This window comes from Drosophila arizonae, chromosome 5 (assembly GCF_054131065.1).
Source record: "Drosophila arizonae isolate 15081-1271.41 chromosome 5, UAZ_ARI_1.0, whole genome shotgun sequence".
Lineage (NCBI taxonomy): Eukaryota > Metazoa > Arthropoda > Insecta > Diptera > Drosophilidae > Drosophila > Drosophila arizonae.
This window is the reverse complement of record NC_142925.1, coordinates 21,371,263-21,379,785: the sequence shown is the minus strand read 5'-3', so window position 1 is coordinate 21,379,785 and position 8,523 is coordinate 21,371,263.

Below are 8,523 nucleotides of genomic sequence, written 5' to 3'. Positions count from 1 at the left end.
TAACAACAACAATAACATCCCCTCACACCTACACACATACACACACACAGTGAGAGACACAACAAGCTATTGCCGCAGTACGCGGGCCACTTTGCGTGGCTGCACTTTTCCAAGTTAATTTCGCAAAGGCAGCAAAGAGAAAGTTGAAATGCAATCAAGCAAACTGAAATTAGACTATCAGAATACCCTGTAAATAAATTTTGGCGCAAGCAAGCCGCTTGAAAATCAGTGTGAAATTTCGTAAGAAATTGTTGTTTAATATTATTAATATACTATTTAATATTATTATATTAAAATTAGAGAATACTATGTAATAATAAATTAATTGTAGACTTTTAATAAATATTTATATATAAAGATGTATTCAGCTGGAAAATGTTGTATAAGCTATAAGGAAGATCTTTGACATATATGTATATATATGTTATATATTCAAATATATTATATATTTGTATATATATGTTATATATTTATAAATTCTATACATACTATAATTTATAATCAAGTTTTAATAATAAATAAATGTTCATTAAGCCTTAAAGACTTTTCAATATCTCTTATAAACTCCACAAAGAAATAATCGTAAGTCAAAACCCAACTTACCGGATATTATATCTAAATAGTTCACTCTGTAAATATTTGCTTCAAATTCAGCCAATTCTCGTTAACAATATACCCCATAGAGACATTTTACATATCGAGTTAATAGCATGAAAGAAAAGTATGTATATTTGCCTCTTCTTTTGCGCAGAAAATGGCTTGGAAAATATTTTTCAATCACTTTAATTGTGAGCAGCAGGGAGGCAGCGCTTCAGATACATCAAATTGCATTGGTATATGTTAGGGTATTGGTTAGCTCGGGCATATGTTGTTGTTATTGTTGTTGTTGTTCTGTCGGGCAGGCTGACAGGCCCGATTTGATACCCTGCCACTGTCCTGACCTCACCCCGCCCCGCTCCCCGTCTGCCTTTTCCTTTTCCATAAACAAACTCCGGCAAGAGCAATGCAAATTTAATGTTGTCAAGCTGTCGTATCATACTGAAATATGCGCATGACTCGCTACCTACCCTGCCCTGCCCTGCCCTGTCCCCCCTGCCATATGAGAGCCCCCAACGGCATGGGGACAATGTTATTGGGGTTGTGTATTCGTACTAGTCATATGTCCAACCACCCAAGACGTAATACGAAACGAGGCGGCAGTCACGCCTTATAGCATGCATGGCACTTACTTAGAGCCGAGGTGGAGATAAACGAGGGGGGTTAAGACCCGAGTATAGCTTACTTATTTTAAGATAAAGCCGGCAAGTAACAAAGTCTGAAAAAAAAGGGTACAAATTTCCTGTGCTTCCGTTTCGCCTGTCTGACATTGCTGACAGTGGAGAGTGTCAACCCAGGGGCGGGAGCTGAGGCCCCCTTACCTCAATGCATATGAATACGGGTTATTATCGCCTGCAATATGGCTAGACCCCCTTCTCTCCAGCTCCAGCTCCAACTCCCGGCTTATATAACTGCCGGGCATTTGTAATAAAACTCAAGCGCATAATTGTTTGCCATATTTCTAAACCTGTGGCAGGGGCAACGGCTCCCAATTGCATACTTTTCGGGGGGAAACATGCCCTCCATACCCTAACCCTCTAGGCCAATTTATGAGCAGGTGGAATTTTTAAGTAGTGCATGTCGTACTCGGGTTGTTCTCGTAGTTGCGCTGATTTTCGAGCTGATTGCTTTAGAATTTTTGATGAAGCTGCGTTTTTACACAAACACACACACACATACGTATGTACAAACACACGCTCACCACTTCTACGCGCTCAGATTTGGAAACTAGGCAACAGCCATTGCAGCCGGTGCTAATAATTATGGAAGGTGTGAATCGCTTATGCTTCTCTGAGTAATTTTCAAAGGGTTCATATTATTTTGAAGCCCTAAACTCAGTTACTTCTATAGGCATTTGGCTTTAACTTAATTTAGGAATAGTGTGTTGTATATAAAATATTATTTGAAAAGTGTATTGCATGTGATAAAAGTTAAAAGTTAGTCTTATTAGTTTTTTATAAATGGGAAATCAGGGTATAATGGTTTTGTGAAAAGGTATGTAACGGGCAGAAGGAGGCGTGGCAGACCCCACAAAGTATATATATTCTTGATCAGCGCGACGAGCTGAGTCGATATAGCCCTGTCCGTCTGTCCGTCCGTCCGTATGAGTGCGTCGATCTCAGAAGTTATAAGAGCTAGAGAACTGAAATTTGGCATGCATACTCGTGTGTACAATACTCAGTACGAGGTTGCTTTATTATTTTGATAAATCAACCGATAACTTTTTATCGAGAATAATCGATTTTTTAAAAGCCTAATTTGAACACTTTTAGACCTGGAGTCTTCAAATTCGCGTTGTATATAAAGTTAATCGATACAAAGATTTTGTAAATTACAGATTTAGGGTCCACGCCCCCTTCTCCCTCAATTTGTAAAAAACGCATTTCAAGTACTAGAGACTTGTGCTTTGAAATGTACACACCTATTCACCATATGCCTACACTCTGACAGTTTCATTAAGATCGTATGTCTATAAAAGAAATTATTCGACAAATAGATTCCCATAATATTGCCCAGACTCTTCTCGCACACGAGGCACACAGTTACAGATTTCACTCGAATTAGTAGTATATGAGACTCATTGCATTTTACAGCTATAAATCGATGGCTCTGAATTTGTCATTGGCATAAAAGCTGTGAGCGGGCCGAGTAAATAGGGCAACTGCCTGAAACTTTATAAAGACGCTGTCAGCAACAGAATGGCCTGCATGGGTGCAGTGTTGCATTGCTGCCTGTGGAGCAACTAAGCTCTAAATAAAACTAAGCTCTAAATAGAGATGTTGGTACATCCTTTCTATATCAATGTCAGTTCGAAAAGAGAATACTTATATTAGTGGTCTAAATAATTATTATAGTTGAGATTTGGCTGAACTTACTGAATACATCTTCTTCTTGAGACTTTCAACTAGGTACATATAAAAAGAGAGGAAGAGAGAGAGAGAGAGAGAGAGAAGTGCCTTCTGCTTAATTTTTGATGTAAGTAAGACTTTCAACACAAATTCATTTTAAGCTGAAGCTTAATTTAGAAATATTTCCTGTGTAAATTTGAAGGCCTGACTTCATCATCCTTCAATCCGTCCTCTGTCAGAGCTTTAATTCCGCCTTCCGCACTCACTTGCCACAGGATTGTCTCAATCAAAATTCTTAAGCTGCTGCATCTCACTTCCCACCTTAATTTACAAAGCTCTCCAGCTGCCACGCCCACAGCCACCTCAGCTCGACGCCTCGCAGCTACAGGGCAACATTGTGATGCTTATCCCTTTTTGCCAGCTTGTGCAATTATGAGCATATTTGACGCATGCCCAAGTTTCCTTTTTTACTTGCCTCTTTTCTCCCACGCTGTTCAGTTCCTTTTTTTTTCGTAGCTTGCCTTGTTTGCAACTTACCTTTTTGCAAACTCAATCTGAGCCAATCAATGGCGTTACGCATACGCCGCGTAAGCCGCGTTGCCAACGCCTCGCTGCAAGTGCCAAGGCAACAAGTACAACGGCGTCTGCTCCAGCCAGACCAGAGCCGCATCCAAGCCCTCTCCAGCACCCATGCTGGCCCACACCTTGCTATTCATTACGCTGATGTCGTTGCTGCCTGCACAAAGGCTCTGTCGACTCTGTCGTCTGTCTCGTCTGTGCGCCACGCCCCCCTCTTAACACTTGGGCTATTGCCGCCCACTTGTTTTTTTTTTTTTTCGGGCAAGAGCTTGACAGCAGCCTTAGCAGCTGCTTTATATGCACATGGCGTATTCATCAAAGTGGTTTTTATATTACGTGATATTTTTGGTGCCTTTTCGCTTTATTTTCCATGCTTTTTCTTCTCTTTTTCTTTTTTTTTTTTTGTTTGCGTCAAACAACAAAATTTTGTTGACAATATTTTCGCCTCTTTTATATCAGTCCCGCCTTCATTCTTTTTGTTTTGCCAAACTTTTCACACTTGTGGGCGTGTGCTCTCTAACGAAATCATAAATATTCAAAACACATTTAAAATTCCTTCAACTTTTTGCTTTTTGCATTTATTTCGTCTCTTTCGACTTCCACTTCTTCTTCGCCTTCTTCTTCTTTGCAGCATAATTAGGTTTTAATCATCAAAATTAATGAAAAAACTGTCAATATTTTTATGAGCTGCCACACATTGTCGTTGTGCTAGTTAGTCTGATCAATTCTGACAAATGAGGATGAATTTTGTGAAGCAATAAGACACAGAGCAGCAGCAGCAGCAGCAGCAGCAGGAGCAGCAGGAAGAGGACGGAAATTGTGGCCTGACCGAGGAAACGCGCCGAGCGAAAGTAATGAAAGTAATTTTCAGAAAGCTGACATACACTTCTGTCGGAAAAGTTGTAAATGCAATTGCTGCTTCTCATTAAATGAGCCAGAAATACCCTCGATATGTGCCAATTAGGCAACGGAAGCTGGAAAAATGTGACAAAATTTGCCAATAAATAATCAAAGAATTGAACTGCAAATATGTTGAGAGATTGATTATATAATCTAAATGTATGAAATGATGATTTTAAATTAGTTACATCAAAATTTTGCAAAGCTCCATTGAATGCTAACGGTATTTATATATAGGATATTTAGGATAAATGTAATTAAAGCACGGACTACATCACCTCTGCAGACAGCTCCCAGCCTCTACAGAGTATTCCCCAATCCAAGCAGCCCTATTAAACGCTTTGGGCTGCGAATGCAGGAGACACTTCATCGGCTTGTGCGGCTGAGTGGCTTATCACCTGTTCCATGTGTCAGCAGAGCTGCCAGTTTCATGGCAACGGGTCCACAATGTATCAACCTTCAAATTGACTTTTATTTCGCTGCAGCTTTGAGGTCGCATCCATGCACACGGCCATGTCAGACGGGGCAGACGATGAAGTCGCGGAGCAGGAGACTGAGGCTGAGGCTGAGGTCGCAGCTGGAAGCTGGCAGAGCTGCCAGAGCTGAAAGAGCACAGCGCGTGCGGTTTTTTGATTGAAATTGGAGATTGCGCCTGAGCTGTATTTGCAGTTGGCGACGGAAATTTGACTATGTCGCGATATGCGACCAGACAATTTAATACCCACCAAAAATGCCCGACGGCAGGATGAAAATGCGTTGGCTGCCGGGGGACCCAAGCTGCCAACCGCCAACTGCCAACTGCCAGCTGCCAAGTGACAAGTGTCAGGGCAACAAGAAATTAGTTTCGAATGATTTTGCATAGTCATAAGAATGAGATTATCTGGGATTCGTGAGCACAGCCAATATAGGAGTCGTCCAAGAAATGCAATAAAAACCAAAGTGCTTTAACCAAGGAAAAGACGATTAGAGTTTTAATAACCTATTTGGAGCATTTAAAAAATCATAAAAAAGAACTTTTGTAAGCATTGTTAAGATAACACCAAAAGCTAAAAGTATATTAAATTATTAGAAAGGAAATATAAACCTACAAAATTGCATAGGACAATTTATAATTATTATTTAATGTACATATATATATAATAAAATATGTATTATATATATAGTACTAGAATGTAAAATTAAAATTCATGTTATTTTAAATGAAATACATATATTATAGAGCTTTAAATTGAAAATTAAAAATTATTTATTTTGAGTACAGAATGTATTTTCATTATATAGATTAGATAGAATAAAAAGTTAAAGTGATATCAAATTAGAAAGTATATATTTATACTCAAAATAAATTATTGTATATAGTCTTTCATATTCCAGTTTTGAATTTTATTTTATCATAATTTGATATATTTTTTACTTTGAATTCTATCTTGTAAGACAGAACTAAATGTCAAAATTATAATAAAATATAATAAATAAAAGAAAATATATTGGAGAGGCGTTATAAAGTTAAGCTTGCTTCAAATTAATTGCTTAAAATTAATAAATGTTTTAAAAAATGGAAAATATTTTCCGTTTATTTAGAAGTTTTTATGAATTGCAAAAACTATCTTAAATTTTATTTATTTATAATTTCTAAATATTTAAGATTCATGCAAGAATACATTACATAATCAAATACATTACAAATCAAAGATCTTTAGCCAAGCTACCATAACTACAATGTGTTCTTTGCTCATTGCAAACTCTTTTAACTCTTTTATTGCTGCTTTATGCGAAAAGTTCGCACACAGAGCTAATTTCTGTAATGCCCTGAGAACTATTTCCATAAATCTCTGACAGCCATCTAGGGCGCAGAGCCCACATTCCACACTTCGGCCCGTCTGCCCGTCCCCCTGCCCGTGCCCGTGAAATGCTCGGTGCAAACAAAGCGTACACTTTGTAAATTAATAATGCACGCAAGTAAATTAATTTAAAATCATATTTATAGCATTTTAGTTAATTAAATGCGCAAAAATGTGTCCACTCCGAGTGAGTGGCCCCCTCGGAGAACCAGGGCCAGGGCCCAGGTGAAAGTGTCATATGCACGAGTGTGTTGACTGTTCCCGTTGCTTTGTCTGGCGCAGTTTTTCCATAATACACGCACACACACACATGCATAGCCACATAGATACACACCTCTTTTTCGCCTTGACTGCCGCTGCCGCCTGCTTGCCGCGACATTTATGAACTTTATGAAGTCTGCTTCATAAATCATCTTACACACACGGCAGGGCAAACATTTTGCTTAGGCGAATTTAATGAAAAACCAAAAAAAGAGAAGGAATGAATGAATTCGAATACAAATCTTGGGGTCTAACTGAGCTTTAGATACTCTTATGAAAATATATAATGACAAAATATTAATAATGAAAATAATATGTACTAACACATATATATATATATATATATATATATATATATATATATATATATATATATATATATATATATATATATATATTTTAAATATTTTTAATTATATAATCATAATGGCGTGGAATTTAAAATTTAAATTTAATTAATTAATCGGAAATTTAAAAAAATTAAATTAATTAAAGTGTCTTACTAAATAAAAATCCTTAAAGTATAGTTATTCTTTTATTTATATATTTGGCTAGTTCAAATTAAATTTAAAAATATAATTATACAAAATTAAAAAAAGAACTAACAATATTTTATTATAATTAAAATAATTGAAATAAAATTATTTTCTAAATTAAATAATCAAATTTCAATTTTTGTGCATCAGTCTTTTTTTATTTTTCTTAACATTTTTAAAATTTAATATTTGTAAATTGGTATTTTACTTTTATTAATAAATAAATTTTCATTAATAAGATATTCGTAATACAAGCTTTTTCATGCCATGGAAAAATATATTTTTATAGATATTTTAAATTAAAATATCATTTTATGCTTTCAAATTATCTAAAAATATAAATATTGTTATTATATTTTGATTATATCTTAATACTTAAATTTTTTTTAATATATTATGGGTTAAGAAAAATTGAAGGGTATTACACTTGGTGCCTAATAACATCATGCAAAGCATGAAGATTTTCGCTTAAGTTGTCCGCACGAAAGCGAAAGATGAAATCATGCGGTCGTTGCAGAGACGATTCGCTCTCTAGATGCTTCAGCAAAGGTGAAAGGGGCGGGGAGTTAAATGCTGGAACAGGTGGATACTGAATGGGTGGCTGGGCTGGCTGTCCAACTGCCAGCGCTGCGATGCTCTATGCGGTTGCAACATGTGTGTGCCGCAAGCAGATTGCCACATGGCGCTGCCTGCCGCCAGACAACTAGCGACTTTGACTGTTTGTTTGCTTCGCATTTCTTCATGCTTTTATTATTATTATATATATGTATATAAAAATGTGTGTGTGTGTGTTTTTTTTTTCATATATCTACACTCCGAAGTTGGATTATTATTTTGCGCTTATTTCAAATTTTTTGCGCATTATCTTGGCTTTGTTTTTATTTATTTGCGTCGTGATTTATAAAATACATGTGGGCACATATATATTTGTGTGTGCGCTGCAAAGTTAATGTGGCGCATTATGGAGCCACATAGTTTCAGTTACGCTTGGATTATGCAAAATTATGCCCATCCGCCCAGCCCCATCTGAGTCAATAAACTGCACGAGACCCGGACGCATATAAAACAATTTGCCTACCAAGGGCCGAAACCATTTTGGACAGCAATTTAAAATTGTTTATAAAAATAAACCACCCAAACAAAAGCCGCCCCGCCCCCTAAACACATATGAGCAAAAAACTTGCATAGCGCTCGGGCCGCGGCCAAGATGCGGCCACAATAGCTCCCAGAGGTCGACATTAAATTCTGCTGCTTGGCCTATATAAAAACGAATGGAGGGAGCGATGCTGCTGGGGTGTGGGAGCTGCCGGCCAGCCTAACTACACCATGGGGACAGCAATTGATGATAGTCTAAGGCTTAAGATATGTGTGTAGCAAGAGCTAAGGCCACAGCGAATGCTGCAGGATATAAAAGGACTTAGTCGCATGTTAACGCAACGCCTACGCAAATCCATAACAACA